We start from the raw sequence: 16,347 nt of genomic DNA, 5'->3' as shown, positions 1-16,347 counted from the left end.
AGAAAGAAAAAAAGAAGAAGATAAAAGGCCAACACAACTTGTTTGGGCTTTTTGGGAAGACGTAAAATCAATTGGAACCTACACTTTGGCCACGATAGTGATAATGATTTATGAGAAAATAACGTATATATCTATTATATGTTGTGTTATTATGAAATTACTGTGAAGTTTTCATTATTACATGTATACCCATTTTTCAAATTTATAACATTTTTTTTAAAAAAAAGATAGAACTGGCCTTTTTGGTTTTTGAAAAATCAAAATGTTTAAACGTTTCGATTTTTCAAAAACTAAAACACTCGTATTTTATTTTTTAAAAAACCTAAAATTGGATATTTTTGGTTTTTTCAAAATTGAAAACTATCTTTAATTTTCCAATAACTTACTGGAAAATTTACTAAACGAGACAGATTTTTGGTTTTTGAAAGACCAAAATTGTCATGTTTTCAATTATTCCAAACTGAAAATTAGATATTTTCAGTTTTTTAAAAACCAAAAACTATCTTTCATTTTCCAGTTACTTGCTAGAAAGAGACATATTTTTGGTTTTTAAAAAACCGAATAAGCAATTTGGTTTTTCAAAAACCGAAAATTGGATTTTTTTTTTCAAAAACCAAAAAATATCTTTCATTTTCCAGTTACTTATAGGAAAATTTACTAGAAAGAGATTGATTTTCGATTTTTGAAAAATCAAAATTATCGTGTTTTCGATTTTCAAAGCCGAAAACTATCTTTCATTTTTCAGTAACTTACAGGAAAATTTATTGGAAAGAGACAGATTTTCAGTTTTTCAAAAGCTAATTTCTAATTTCTTAAAAACCGAAACAGGCAGTCCTGTTTTTTTTTTTTTTTTAAAGATTATGAAGTTGAAGAAACGATGATATATATATATGAAAACGATTCAATACGCCTGCTCGTGTCTTTGCACTTGTACACCAACAGGTATGATTTTCCTTTTCCCCTCGATGGAGATCTCGCGGTCCCCAATGCGAGCAGTCGCCATCTGACATTTGCAGGGACAGCTCAAGCAATCCCTGAAGGTTACATTTGCAAAGACAACAACTCTCACTCTCTCTCCACGGCAACTCTCTCTCTTCTCGCTCCTGTTGTCTCTCCCTCTCTCTCGCTCCTGCTGTCTCTCATCAGCAATGATGGCTCTTCACGACAACTCTCTCTCTCTTCTCCAGCTCTATCTCCCTCTCCCTCTCTCTCTTCTCCAGCTCTATCTCCCTCTCCCTCTCTCTTGTGCAAGTTAATTTTTTTGCGTTTTTAAATTGCTTATGGTAGATATAGCTGCTATCCAAGCAGCAAACTCATAATCTCCACTGCGAAGGGCAGCCTATATGGAAATTACCAACTTTTGGTGAGTATAACTCGAGAAACACATAAAATAATTGCATGAATGACATGGAATACATTGGCCTAGTACATGTAGGTTCCATGCAAATTTTCCAAATAATTGTAAGTTGTTATTAACTAGCTGATGACAAAATGAATATTTCCTCACGAAGTAGAACAAAACCAAAAAAATCATAATCACTTTATACGTAATGCAAGTTAAAGATACCAAAATTGAGATTTTCATGAAAAATAGAGTGATGAGAATGATACAACAACACAAATTAAAGAAATATGACCTATATCTCTTTAAATTTTCTATAATTCAGGAAAAAAGAAACTTTTTTCATACCAGACACCAAATAAAAATGGGAACTTTTTTCATCATATTGAGAACGAACCTCAGAGCAAACCTTATGATAAGCACAGAGACAACCAAAACCCCCAAAACCCAAAACAAAAGAATGATATCACCTGTAAAATCAAAATAATGCACCAACATCGTATCCTAGAAAAATAAAGTCTAAAATAAAAAAAAACTAAAATAGATTCAAAGATATCCTAAAAACATAAAGAAATTGACTTTAGAAATAAAACTAAATTTGTAATGGGGGAAAAGATTCAAAGATAGTATACATAAACCTCGAGTGAACCTCAAATCTACTGAAGATTGCTCAATCATTTTTGCAGCAGCAATGGAGCACAATTTTTTTTGAAATTTCAAAATTTTTCTGTATTTTAGGTTGTATTTGTAGAGAGAGAGGGGCATAGAGGGAGATTGAGAGAGTGGGGAAAAAACATGATGGAGGTAAATAGCAGAGGAGTCACAAAGGTTTGTTAATCATAAACTTCATGCATACTGACTAAATCTTGGTGTGGTCTCAATTCATTCTTGCAGTTCAATTGAAATTGTAATACATTAATATTGTGTACAGAATTGATACGAACATAGGTTTGTTGCTCTGTATCCGTTCACAGGGACACATTGAATGACTGAAAAACCAAAACCCCCAAAAACCAAAATGGAACAAACAAAATCGAAATGCAAAGATTAAACAATAGCACACCTGAAACTCGGATGAACCTCAAACTACTGAAGATTATCTCAATCGTCTTTGCAGCAGCAATAGAGCATAGAAAATTTGGGAAATTTCAGAAATTTTCAGTGTGCTAGGTTATATTTCTATAGAGTGAGAGAGAGGGGCAGCGAGAGATATATTGAGAGGGGGAGAGAGCGGTAGTCGGGAGAGAGATTGAGAGAAAGGGGCTAGTTTCAAAGAGATTACGAGGGTTTGAGAGATAAGCCAGTGAAGGAGCAGCAGGAGAGAGAGAGAGAGGTTCCTCAAGTTTGATGGAGAGAGAGAGGTGGGAGAATGGCAGCAGGAGAGAGAGAGGGGTGGAAGGAGGAGAGATAGAGGGTGGGAGAGTGGCAGCAGGAGAGAGAGGGGTGGAAGATGGAGAAGAGCGAGAGAAGGTGGGAGAGTGGCAGCAAGAGAGGAAGAGTTAACTGAAAGATTGAGAAGAGAGAAAAAGGGTGGGAGAGTAACAGCAGAGAAGAGAGAGATACCATCGTGAGAGACAGGAGAGAGAGAGAGAGAGATGGGGCGGGCTTGCCTCTGAAAGGCGTGACCTGTGAAGCCCTCCTGCAAATGTTAGTGGTTACTGTAGCTTGAGGGAGGCATTGACAGAGCGTTGGGCATGGCGAGATCTTCATTGCGAGATCTACACCGTTGGCATATGAAGTCCATATACGCGAGCAGGCGTATGAAATCTTTTTCCATATATATATATCACAAAAACTTCGCAGTGATTCTATAATAATGCTAAATATAACGCATATATACATTATTTTCTCTTTTTTTTAAACGGATCAAGATGGCCCCCAATTCCAATGAGATTGATTATTTGATAAGGAAAAGTGTTCAATGAATTGTGCAATAGCCCGCTTACTCTTCAACATCTATCTTTAAGATGGATGTGTAAAACGCACGAGTCAAATCTGGTGCCAAAAACATTCTAAAAAAAAGCACATTTTAAAGTTCAATTATTATTATTATTTTTCACATATATGCTAAGCTTTCTTAAAAATGATTAATCCTTAAAATTTTGGATAAAAAATTGATCTTTAATGCGAATTTTAGGGGGGGCGCAGGTGTTCATTTGAGTCCGGTACTCATAGAAACCCCATCTATTTGAAAATGAGTGCAGTTTGTATAGAGCCGAGGTTCTAAACAATCAAAATAAAGCATACCTTCAAATAGTATTGAGAAATGTGGTTTCAATACCGAAAATCTTTGTGAAAGTCTCAAAATATATTTTCATTTTTAATTATAAAATTTAAAGCTTAAAATAGTGTAGAGCAAGTAGATCTATGCAAACTTGAAAATTGACAATCCAAAGATGCGTTAAATGATGCAAAATTTCAAAAATTAAAACCTTTTTTTTTTTTTCTAATGTCCATACATCTTGATATCGAGATGATCAGTTTGAAGATATTTGAGTATCAAAACAATGAAATTTTTTAAGTAGGCTCTAATTTGATTATTTAGAGCTTCGGCTCTATTTAAACTTTTTCCTTTGATAATTCATATTCTTCTTGTACTGTACATCATTCTTGTACTATGATGGATGATTTAGTAATATCTTCCCAACTTTTGGGAACATGCCTAGGGATTCCCGTCACGTGGCAAACGCTCAAGGTCGCAATCCCACGCAACCTAAAATTAACATATTAAAAAATTATATACATTTTTCCATGTTTTGGGACAGGAAGGAGAGAGGAAATATGTGCAAAAATAAGTTGTATAAATCACAATTTAAGTTGCTTAACCTTATGGTAAATACAAATTTGGTCAGTAAAAGTGGCAAAATTTGTGTGAACAACTGCGAATGCCCAGGCATGCAATAGGATAGAGATATAGAGAGAGAGCATGCAGGGGAAGAGAGGCGTTCTACGATCTCATTTTCAGAGAACGCAATGAGGCTGCAGACCGGCTTGTCAAAGCGCGTGCCTTGATGCAATCCTTTGCTTTGCTTTTGTTTTTCTTGTGTTCTTTTTTGTATTTCTTCATTTTCTCATTGAAACTTCTTACTTACCGCTCAAACAAAAAAAAACGAAGACAATTTGGTTTAACAGAAGTGGCCAGTATTTTGTGTACAACTATAGCGCCTAGGCATGCAATAGGAGAGATAGGGAGAGTATCTTAAGAGCAATATTGTCATATGCGATTCGTAGTTGGTTTTGGTTTGGTGAGAATAATGAAGCAATTTGATGTTTCAGCTTATTCAAGGGAAAACTTTAGATTTTTTTAAAAATTGAATATAAACAAATTAGATATTTATATGCATAATATATAAAAATAATAAAAAAAACTAAAAATAAAAATTTCAAAAAAATAAAATATAAAAAAATACTTTTATATGATATTTCTTTGCTTTCTGTTGAATCTGCCCAAGACAGACTGTAGCGGCTCAAATATGACCAAAGCAGTAGTACCAGGCTTTGCTTCGCTTTGGTCTAAGCTTAAAATCCGAAGGCTTCAGCCTCGGCTAAAGTGAAGTGAATTCGACAACAGTCCTTGAGAGTAAATAACAGTTTGGTTAGCAAAAGTAGCAAAAATTTTGTGCACAGACACGGAGCATACAACAAGAGAGAGAAGAAAGATAGAAAGAGAGAGATAGAGAGCAGGAAAAAGAAAAAATAGAGAGATAGAGAGAATCTTGAGAGTAAACTAACCGTTATAGAGGAGGGAACCTGGTTTGGGGTGGGGAAGAGAGAGGGAGGAAATGAAACCTTGAGGATATTCTCCTCAACGTTGTGGCTGAGGTAAACTGACCATTGTAGAGGAGGTAACCTGTATCCTGAGGTCTGGTTTTGGGTTAACTAGACTCCGACACTTGATAATGAAGTATAGTTGTGGGCTAAACCCAAACCTCAAGATACAGATTATCCACTCTCATGCCAGTTAGCGCATACATTCTCTATCTCATTTTAGAGAGTGAGGGATGTTTAGGAGTTATGCGGTGAGAGAGGAGCATTTATAGGAGGTGTGAGGATGCTTGTGCCTTGGTGCATGGTTAGAAGGGTAGCAACCAGGTATTGATGGGCACCATATAATTGTGTACCAACCGCACAATCCTCTAACACAAACGCCACTATCTTTATGGTGACTTTCTCAAAAAGACGTGGATGGAAAAATTGTCCGATCCTTGCTCCGCCACAAAAATAGAAGTTGTAGTATGCGATTGATTTTTTCTTTTTGAACATATCTGTGAAGAGTAATGATCCTATAACATTAAGATCACCATTAAAATTGGTACGGATCTTTAGAAAAGTTATCATATGGATGTGGGACTTGACTTTTCTATAGATCCATACCAATTTTAATGGTGATCCTTTGAGGTCTTACACACATGGATGGGGGAGGGTCCTATAAGATCATTTCTCATTTGTAAAACCAATTAATATGCAGTCAGCCCGCATATTGTAGAAATGAGGGCTTGGTAATAAATATATTTTTTAAATACAATATAATACTAAGTTTTAGAGAATATATAATCTTTGGCATGGGAATCTTGAATATAGGAAAAAAATTAAAAATATGAATAATAATTATATTTAAAAAACATTTGACCGTTAGTTACAATTGTTTTTAGATAGACCACCTATGTACATCCATCTTTAAGATGGATGGTTTATACCTCTGGAATGCATATTGTAGAAATACGGTTCTGCTCGCATGAAACAATATTCTTTAATATATTCACCTAAGCCCCAATAGAAACAGTACAGATACTATGCTCCTTTGGGAGCGTAGTTTATTTCTATTCCCTCGGTTAGATGACCTACTTGGAGCATTTTCCCAATCTAAAGTTTCTTTAACCGCTTTAGAATCACTATATGATTATTCTCAAAACAAAAGAAATTGAAATTTGAGTTCTTTAATACTTAGATCTCACCCTAAAAAAATTGGTCGGGTTTTATTCACGCTTGAGACATTATTATTTTTAAGTGTTTAGAGGGTCCAATTAGGAAATTTTTAATTAAGGTTAATCTATGTGCTAATTTGGGGTCCCCAGATGGGTTTTACCAAAGGGAGTAAATACATTGTATATTCCCTAGGAAGTAGAATATCTTTTCATAAAGGAATAGATATCACATAAAATTTAGGAATGCTTTTGGTTGGTTTTGTTGTTACAATTGATACTAGTCGAGGGATGGCAATGGGCCGGGTAGCCTGGGCCACAAACTATGGCCCGAGGGACAGGCTATGGCCAAGTTCGATGAGGCCTGGCCCAATTGGTCCGACCCTAAAAAAAGAAAGACCTGAGCCAAGAACTATGGCCCGAGGGCCGGGCTAGGGCTAGGTTCTGCCCTGCACAACCCCTTATTTTTATTTTTTTTCTTATTTTATTGATCTGGCCCTATAGAGGCGAGGGTCATGGGCAAGGCTGGCCCAGCCCGGGCCCAATTGCCACCCTTCATTTAAAGGGAAAACTACTAAAATGCTAATGAAAACCCAACATGTCTCCCCCTCTCTTGTTAGGACTCTTAGACGCACTTTACCAAATAAAAGGTTTTGAGGTAAAAGTTGTCTTGCTTTATCCACACGCGAAAGAGAATGTGTGTGAGAGAGAGATTTGCAATATGTGCTCGCGCCACGATGAACATGGCTTTCAAGCCCAGATATTTAGCCCATTGTTAAAATAGGGATCGTCCGTAAACATAACATTCATCATTTGTATATAGAAGTTATAATCATTTTTATTCGTTAGATGTTAAATTTAATGGTTTCGAGTGGGTCAAGAAGTCTGAGATTTTTTTTTTTGAATCTTTATATCTATTCAATGACACTCTTATATCTACCCATTTAAAATTAAAAATAAAAATAAAAATAAAAATTATGATTTTCATGTACAAATGATAAATGATCTTTTGTGCTTAATCCCGTTCAAATTTCCCCTTTAGTTTTTAATTTGTAAAAAACTATATTACCTTATCTTATATTGAAAAACATGCGCACTGTTCTTGTCCATAACTCGAACAAAATCCAAATTTACTTACAAAAATCCATTCATTAAAGGCCCACCTTCTATCTTGTCATCATCGGACAAGAATCTTCTTACGTTCCTTGCTATTATTGTCGTCCTTTATTACTTTCTAAGAAGGCTAATGAATGGAAGCAAGCGATTTGGTACAAAATGTCTCATCACAACTTGTACGAAATATTGTGGTTCACAAGTAGCTTTTCAAAAGTATTATGTTATCTTTTTGAAATTAGAAAAAATATTTTTATATTTTTTATTTTTAAGTATCATTTATAATTGATCAAAATTTTAAAAATTATTTTGCAGCATAAAAATTATAGATTTTATTTCTTTTAATCCACTTAACTAATTTAAGCATGTTTTTTTAAACCAAACAAATCTAAAAAGCCATATTTTTTCTAAAAGCCATCTTTCCAAACTTCTAGAGTTAGAGAAAAGGGCTTCATGGAAGTGAGAGGATACTGAGAGGAGAGAGAGAGGTGTTTGGAAAACAAGGTAGCAGTGATAGAATGAGAGATGTAGGAAGAAAGAGAAAGAGAGAAGTTTGGAGTATATAAATGAAGAGAGAAAAATGATTGAGTTTAAAAAGAGCTTGTCTTTCTCACAATTGTTTAGGTTAAAAAATAGGTTTAAAGTGGCCAGGAGTTTGAAGATATCTTTTAAAACCTTCGATTTATCAATAAATGAAACATAAAAATAAGGGATATAAAGATAGTTTCCCTTGGAACCAATGATTTAAAAAATGGAACGATGCCCAGATCGGGCACCCAAAAAACCCATTCGATCTGTGAATGGGTGATCCAGATCGGGAATCGATCGAATCGATTAAATTAAACTTTAAAAAAATTTCAAAAAAATTATTAAAACTCATTATAAATACTGTTTTTTAGGAATCCAATAAGAAATCGGGGTACTACATTATTAATTTTTATTTTTTTCATAAATATCTGAATATTGAGATTTTTTTCCCTGTGTGAACTTATTTTAACTATTAAATTTACATCACACAAGAAAAATTATATAATTATCAGGGATGAAGTATATAATCATACATGGACTATAATAAAAAATGATTTAAATCGATGAAAAATGGCTACCAAAATCTCGTATTGGTGGAAAACATTATATACCGAAATTGAAATTGTTGGTTTACATTTTATAACTATTTTATTATACAAATAATAAGCAATCCAATATTTTATTTTTTTGGACAAGAAATACTTGTTATATTACCTTTGATCTTTTTTTTAACAAAAACATTTTATTTCTTTTGACAATAATGTTTTATTTTGACAAAAAAAAGAAATTTTGTTATATCACTCCTTTCTTTTTTTCCTTTTTAATAAGAACCATATATTTTTTTACAAAAAACTTTTATTATTTTGTATAAAAAAAGTATTTTGTAAAAGAAAATTTTTATTTAGTTTTTATGGAAGGATGGAACCTAGCTAGGAGTTGATCCCGCGACGTCCAAAGCAGTAAACGATGCACTAACTACCACATCAAACATTCATTTGTAATATTGGTAGGCCACTTAATAATTATATTATATCTATTTCTCAGCTATTACCTTACCACAATTATCCCATATCGAACCCACCGAAAAACTCTTGTGAGAATAAATATTATTCTGCTAACGTTACCATTTACGTGCGAAACACATGCAGTAATGTGAGACCTGTGATGAGGGACACGTGCCCGTTTAACAGTAAATGCTCATTTAAACCCAAAAAATTATAAAAATGCCCCCTATGATTCATTTTAACCCAAAACCAGGTGATTCATGATGTCACCCGGCCGTGTACAGAACCAGGCGATTCATGATGTCACTCGACGAGACCAGGCGATGTCCCGGGCGATTCATGACGTCACCCGGTCGTGTACAGAACCGGGTGATTTACTATACATAATCGCATGTTTTTCTCTAGAACCAGAGAAGAACTGGCGATTCTCCGTTTTACAAAAGAATCGATACGGGATGACTGATTCTAGGTTCGAATCGGCCGCACCCAGCTGTGTATAGAACCGGGCGATTCATGACCCGGCAATTTACTATACAGAATCGCCTGTTCTTCTCTAGAACCAGAGAAGAACGGGAGATTCTTCGTTTTACAAAAGAATCGACATGGGAAGACTAATTCTCGGCTCGAATCGGCCGATTCCGTGTCGACTCGACGACTTTTAAAACACTGCTTGGAACTATTCTCAAAGGAGCATTATTTCCTAACATGTTATACTCGCCATATAATTCCTAAATGAAAAATGATGTACGGTTACAACTTTAAAAAGTAAAATTAAAGATGCATCTCAAAAATCCATCGGAGAAAGTTGTTTTAATGTTGAAAAACCCTCTAATTGATCATCTCGATATCGAGATGTATGACTATGAAAAAAAAAAAAAACAAATTTTGAGTAACAGAAATAGTGCATCTTGAAATACATTATCCAGACCGTCCATTTTCAAGATTTTCATATATTTATAGGTCTATTTGATTTTAATCCTTTTTAGAGTTTAAAATTTTATAATTAAATATGAAAGTAGATTTTTAGATAATCACAAGAATTTTTTACACCAAAAATACATATTATGATAAAATTAAGGTTGCAACCTTATAGAACTAAACACTTTTAGAATAAAAACATATGAACCTTATTTTTCTTATTTTATATTTTCTTAAGTAACTGGGTGGTTAGGTTTTATATTGTATAACTAAAATGCTTCCTCGAGAGAAGATAATTCCTCATAGATGATGCTTTCCTCGTTTATTTTTCTTTAAGATTTGGCGTTAGAATGATTGATACAACTCTCAATTTGAGAGGAAAAAAAAAGGAAGGAAATGAAACTATTTTTTTCTAATGAATAATAGCATTCGAATTTTGTAAAGGGCCAAATATTCCCATCTTTTGTTAACATTCAAGAACTCAAATATTGGCATTACCAGATGTAATCAATTAGTTTTTTAAAGTTGGTTCTCGAAATCAAAAACGATATTCCCAACCGTGCTAAAAAACTCTGGCAAGCCACTTCGGACTCACTCGAGTAGCTCGGACTCGCCACCGACTTGGTGAGGCCGAGTATTCCCGAGTTGGGTGATCCACCTTGGGGATCTTAAAATAAATAAATAAATAAATAAATAAAAATTCAAAAAAAAAAAATTTGTGATAAGTTTTTCATGTTTTCTATCATTTTGGCAAAAATTGGAAAGTATTTTGGCCAAGGATAATAATTTTTGCATTTTCCCTTCTTTTAGGATTATTTCTAATATTTATCCATCTGATTTTTTCAAAATCCATTTTTCACTACTTTTTTTAACTTCTAATGCATTTTTTACTTCTAATGCATAAGATTATTTCTAATGCATTTTTTGTTTTAAATGCATTTTTCTACTTCTAATGCATTTTTTACTTCTAATGCATAAGATTGTTTACTTCATAATGCACAAGATTGTTTACTTCTAATGCATAAGATTGTTTACTTCTAATGCATTTTATACTTCTAATGCATTTTTTACTTCTAATGCATAAGATTGTTTACTTCTAATGCATTTTATATTTCTAATGCATTTTTTTACTTCTAATGCATAAGATTGTTTACTTCTAATGCATAAGATTATTTAATATTACCTCTAATGCGTTTTTTACTTCTAATGCATAAGATTACTTCTATTGCATTTTTTACTTCCAATGCATAAGGTTATTTCTAATGCATTTTTTTCAAAATTCATTTAGACGTGTTTTGTTTAATATTACGTTAAATCAATGTTGCCAAATTTGCTTCGGAGTCTTTTCGGTTTGATGAGAAAAATGAAGCAATTCGGTGTTTCGGCCGATTCAGGGGACGACTTCAGGGTTTTTTAAAACTTAATATAAATAAATTAAATATTTATATATAAATATATACAAATAATAGAAAAACTAAAAATAGAAAGAAATAAAAAAGGCTTTTATATAGCTATTTCTTTGCTAGTTGAAGCATACCCGAAGCAAACCCAAATCTGACCGAAGTAGCCCAAAGCGGCCCGAATCTAATTGAAGCGATAACACTAGGCTTCGCTTCCGTTTATATCTAAAATCTGAAGGCTTCGGCATCTTCTGCCAAACCAAACTAAATTTTAATAACATTGCATTAAACATATTTTTCATATTTATTGACTTTTTTTTTTTGTTTTAGACACTTTTTGGCTTGACAAAGACCCTACCCGATCCAATTAGTCAAAAAAATAGAAAAAATACCTTGTCTGACTTAGGGCGAGTAGCTCGACCCCCAATTCATAGTTTCAAACATGAATCCCAACAATAAATGAACGCTAAGAAGCTCTTAGAGGGCATATCGTCAGATTGAGAATTGAATGAATTCTCGGAGTTCTCCTAACTTCCTAGAAAGAGAAAGAAATAATATAACTTCTACGGCCTGGTAAACATTCTCTCTTATCTATTCTATTATATATTAAGCGAGAGCAATACCTTCCCTATTCTTTCACTACGTATTCCACCATATTAATAACTTTTTTTTCTCTCTCATACCATCATCTCTTGTCCATCTCTCTTATTTTTTTTCTCTTAATATATCTCAGTTCTCCCCCACGATTTTTTCTCTCTTCTCTGTCCTCACTAATATTCTCATGCACCTCCGCTATCTCTATTTCCTAATAACTTCTTTAAATCCCCGCCCCCCTTTTATTTATCCCTTTTTCTCTCTCTTTTCATAACGCCCTATTTCTCTCTCCCTCTCTTTCCATAATGGAGTCCATTATCTCTCTCTCCATCTCTATCTCATATTTTTCTCTTCCTCTCTTTCTATAACGGCCTATTTCTCTTTCCCTCTCTTTCTATAATAAAGTCCATTCTCTCTCTCTATCCCATATTTCTATCTCTTCCTCTCTTTTGATAATGTTATATTTCTCTCTCTTTTTCTTTCCTCTTCCTCTCTCTCTTTTCCTCCCATATTTCTCACGGCATCCCCTCTATGACAAAACACACACTCTCTCCTCTTCTCATCTCCATAAACCTAAATGTTCATTGTAATGGCATTTTCAAGGTAAATATTATTCTTCCTTTTTATATACTTTTTCATTGTTTTCTCTTTTATTTTCTATCTTTTCCGTCACGTTCTATTTAGTTTCTATGTGGAGTTGAGTTTTTTTTTAGATTATATGCAATTGAGTTGTTTTGTTTGTTTTTTTAGATCTTTCAATGATTTACAAGGTAAATAACCTTTTGTTTTCTCTGTATTCTATGCAATTTTTTCATTGTTTTTTCCTACATTTCGGTCATTTCCATCATGTTCTCTTTAGGTTTTATGTGGAATTGATTTTTATTTTTTTAGGATATTATATGTCGAGTTATTTCTGTAGATCTTTGAGTGATCTATAAAAGCCTTAAAATGATTTGTTGATTGTGGCTCTATACATCAAAGTTGTTTCGAGATGTTCTCATCGAATCTACTGTGAAAATAGAATTTGGGTTTTCAAGGTAAGTAATATTCCGTTTTCTTTGCATTTCTTCATTACTTTTGCCTACATTTTCAGTCTTTTCTATCATGTTCTTCTTAGTTTTAATGTGGAATTGATTTTTTTTTTTTTTAACATTATGTGGAATTGAGTTCTTTTTATTTGTTTTTGTAGATCTTTAAGTGATCTACAAGGTAAGTAACCTTATGTTTTCTTTGCATTTCTTCATTGCTTTTTCCATCATGTTCTCCTTAGTTTATATATGGAATTGATTTTTATTTGTTTAGAATATTATGTGAAATCGAATTATCTTTGCAGATCTTTGAGTGATCTATAGAAGCCCTAAAAATTTTTGTTGATTGACGCTATGTAGATCAAGTTGTTTCGAGATGTTCTCAATGGATCTATTGTGAAAACAAAATTTTAGGCTTTCAAAGTAAATAATCTTATGTTTTCTCTGCATTTCTATACATTTCTTCATTATTTTTGCATACATTTTCGGTTCTTTCTTCATTACTTTTGCCTACATTTTCGATCATTTCCATCATGTTCTCCTTAGTTTCAAAGTGGAGTTGATGTATTTTATTATTATTATTATTATTGTTATTATCATTGTTATTGTTATTGTTGCTGTTACTGTTATTGTTACGGTTATTATTTTTATGGGGAAATGAGTTATTTTTGTTTGTTTTTATGGACCCTTCAGCAATCTACAAGGTAAATAACCTTCCATTTTCTCTACATTTCTTCATTGTTTTTTCCTGTATTTTTATTATTTCCATCATGTTCTTCTTAGTTTCTATGTGAAATTGATTTTTAGTTTTTTAGAATATTATGTGAAATTGAGTTATTTTTGTTTGTTTTTGTAGATCTTTGAGTGCTATACAAAAGCTCTAATACGATTTATTGATCAAGGCTTTGTAGATCAAATTATTGGAGATGTTCTCAACGGATATACTGTGAAATAGATTTTTAGGCAATAGTGTAATATTGCTAACTTTTTTTTATCTATTTTAAGTCATTTCTTTCGATGTGTCTCATTTTGTAGATAAATCTCTTATCTCATAAACTGTATTTCTTGATTGGAGCTTTCCAAACTATCATTTTGGTTCGTATTTCATTGATGCAAAGACACATCTTTTTAAGAAATAATTGAATTGAATTTCAATAAATAAATAAAATTATAGTATTATTATTTATTAGATAATTTAAAAATATTATATTTTTGAGTTAGCACTATATATTAAATATTTGCATTAACTTGGATAATATTTGCCTTGATTAGGGATTTTTCAAACTATTCGACTAAGCTATAATTTTCGGTAATTATAAAAATATATATTCCTTAGTTAATACTATATATATTAAGCATTTGCATTATTTCATAGAACGTTGCATGTGTGTCGTTGAGATTAGGATTTTATTTTCGAAATATTGATTCCATTGACACGATTAATGGATCTAATATGAAAAGTAATTTTTGGGTAATATATGTAATATTACATTTTTTTATCTGTTGTTAATTATATATTACATATTACATAACGGTAAATATCTTATTTTTTGTAAGAAACAAATATTTTAAAAATAATAAAATAATTTTATTTTTCATATTTTTTTTGTATTTTCTATTTCTTTTACAACTTTTGACATCCACAACGAAATTAGAAAAAAAAAGTTGCAAACACCACAATACTATTTTTATTTTTTCTTATTTTTTTCATTTTTAAAATTTTCAAACTGACGTTTTTTTAAGGACCTAGTTAATACTATTGAATAAGAATTATATTTGATAGTATAAATAGAATTTATCAATAAGAAATATAATATTTAACAAGAATTATTTAATAGGCAATATAATGATATACATAGAATAATTAACAAACAAATTATTCTATTTAATATTTAATAAGAATTATATTTCGCTACATAATTAGTTAAATATTATTAATATCATAAGTATAAGGAATAAAGAATTTCCTTTTTGAAATCAGTTATTGGCTAATGCTTTTGCAGTACGCCTTAATAGCTTATTAGATTGGGTATAGGTAGTAGTAAGACCTTACGTCTTAAGGAACTATTCTATTTGATATGGATATTCGAAATACCCTATATTAATTTTTTTCTCATTTTTATTTCTATAACTTAAATTCTCTATCACTTTTATTTATGAAAATTGAATTATTTTTACTCATTTTTGTTTTAATTTGTGCCAAATGGATATGTCTTAGTGAAATATTTTTAAAATAATATAACAAATTTATAATTATTTCATACAATATTCAATTGTAAAGATAAATTCCTTCATTTTTAAAAATTTTTAGTCTCCTTGAAATTTTATTTTATCACAAATACTATCTGACTTATTTATTTATTTCATGGTTTAAAAAAACATATAATTATGTAATAAAATTATTCAATTATGAGGATAAATTCAATAATATCTAAAACCATATTTTATTCTAAATATTTTTTAATGATAAATATGTTTCAGTGATTAATATTAAATATCACATGCACCGCACGTGCATATTACTAGTTGCCTTAATACAAAAACTAACTTATGCTCCTAGAATTAAATTTTTAAATAATTATGAATTAGATCTAGAAAAAATATTTCATAAATAAATAACCCTATTAATATTGGTTTTATGGGATTCCTCCCATGAGAATATGTGTACCATGAAGGCCAGATCGCCATATCCGCCAACATTATGTCATGTCTATTCGACTTTTCACCATGATTGTTTGAGTCATTGTCTGAAAACTCAGATGGGTAGGGTGGATGGTTCATCCCACGTATCCATTTCGAATAGTTGATCAGAAAATATTAAAAAATTAAAAAGAAGAATTAAAATGGGGTTTATTGCTTTTTAGGGTAGGGATTGATGGAGTCTCTGAATTTTTGTAGAGAACTCTCTGTATATTGATACAGTAAGGAATATACAATACTACTATAAATATGCAATCAGTCATAACAGTTATATGATAGCTAGCAATGACACATATCATACACATCAATGACACTTAATCTTATCATAAACAAAATATACATTTTCTATTCTATAACATCCCCCTTCAAACTCAAGATGCTTTTAGAGAGAGCAGTTGAATTTGGCAATAAGTAGTGGAGTGTGATTTTGTGAGAAATTCTACTAATTGATCATTCGAAGGAACAAAAGATAGAGTAAGACTGCTCTAAAGAAAATAATAATGAACAAAGTGGCAGCTAATTTCTATATATTTTGTCTATTCATGAAACACACCATTATCAATAATCTGAATTGTACCATTTTTGTCACAAAAAAAAATGTAGTAGGACTAGAGTGAACAACATCGATATCCTGAAGAAGCCACTGCAACCAAACAATTTCAGCAACAGTTCTTGCAAGAGCTATGTATTCAACTTCAGCACTTGAACGAGAAACCAGCTGTTGTTTCTTAGTTTTCAATGAGATAAGTGAATCGCCAAAGAAAACAAGAAACCCAGTAGTAGTTGAATGATCAATAA

The 16,347-nt window shown here is 31.8% G+C and overlaps 1 long non-coding RNA gene across 4 annotated transcripts in view; it reads right to left on the bottom strand.

Moving 5' to 3' along the window:
* The window catches only part of LOC148780719 (uncharacterized), a 30,976-nt gene extending 25,644 nt beyond the window's left edge, over nt 1-5,332 (bottom strand). For all 4 annotated transcript variants that reach the window (XR_016060400.1, XR_016060401.1, XR_016060399.1 and 1 more), the window contains exon 1: nt 2,406-5,332. This is a non-coding gene — a long non-coding RNA (uncharacterized LOC148780719). The remainder of the gene's footprint in view (nt 1-2,405) is intronic.
* Between the last annotated feature and the right edge of the window lie 11,015 nt (nt 5,333-16,347).

The sequence above is a fragment of the Amborella trichopoda genome, chromosome 8 (assembly GCF_054954075.1).
Source record: "Amborella trichopoda isolate Santa Cruz 75 chromosome 8, AtrichopodaSantaCruz75HAP2 v2.0, whole genome shotgun sequence".
In the NCBI taxonomy this organism is placed as follows: Eukaryota; Viridiplantae; Streptophyta; class Magnoliopsida; order Amborellales; family Amborellaceae; genus Amborella; species Amborella trichopoda.
Note: the sequence above shows the minus strand (reverse complement) of the source record. Positions and strands in the feature narration are given on the sequence as shown.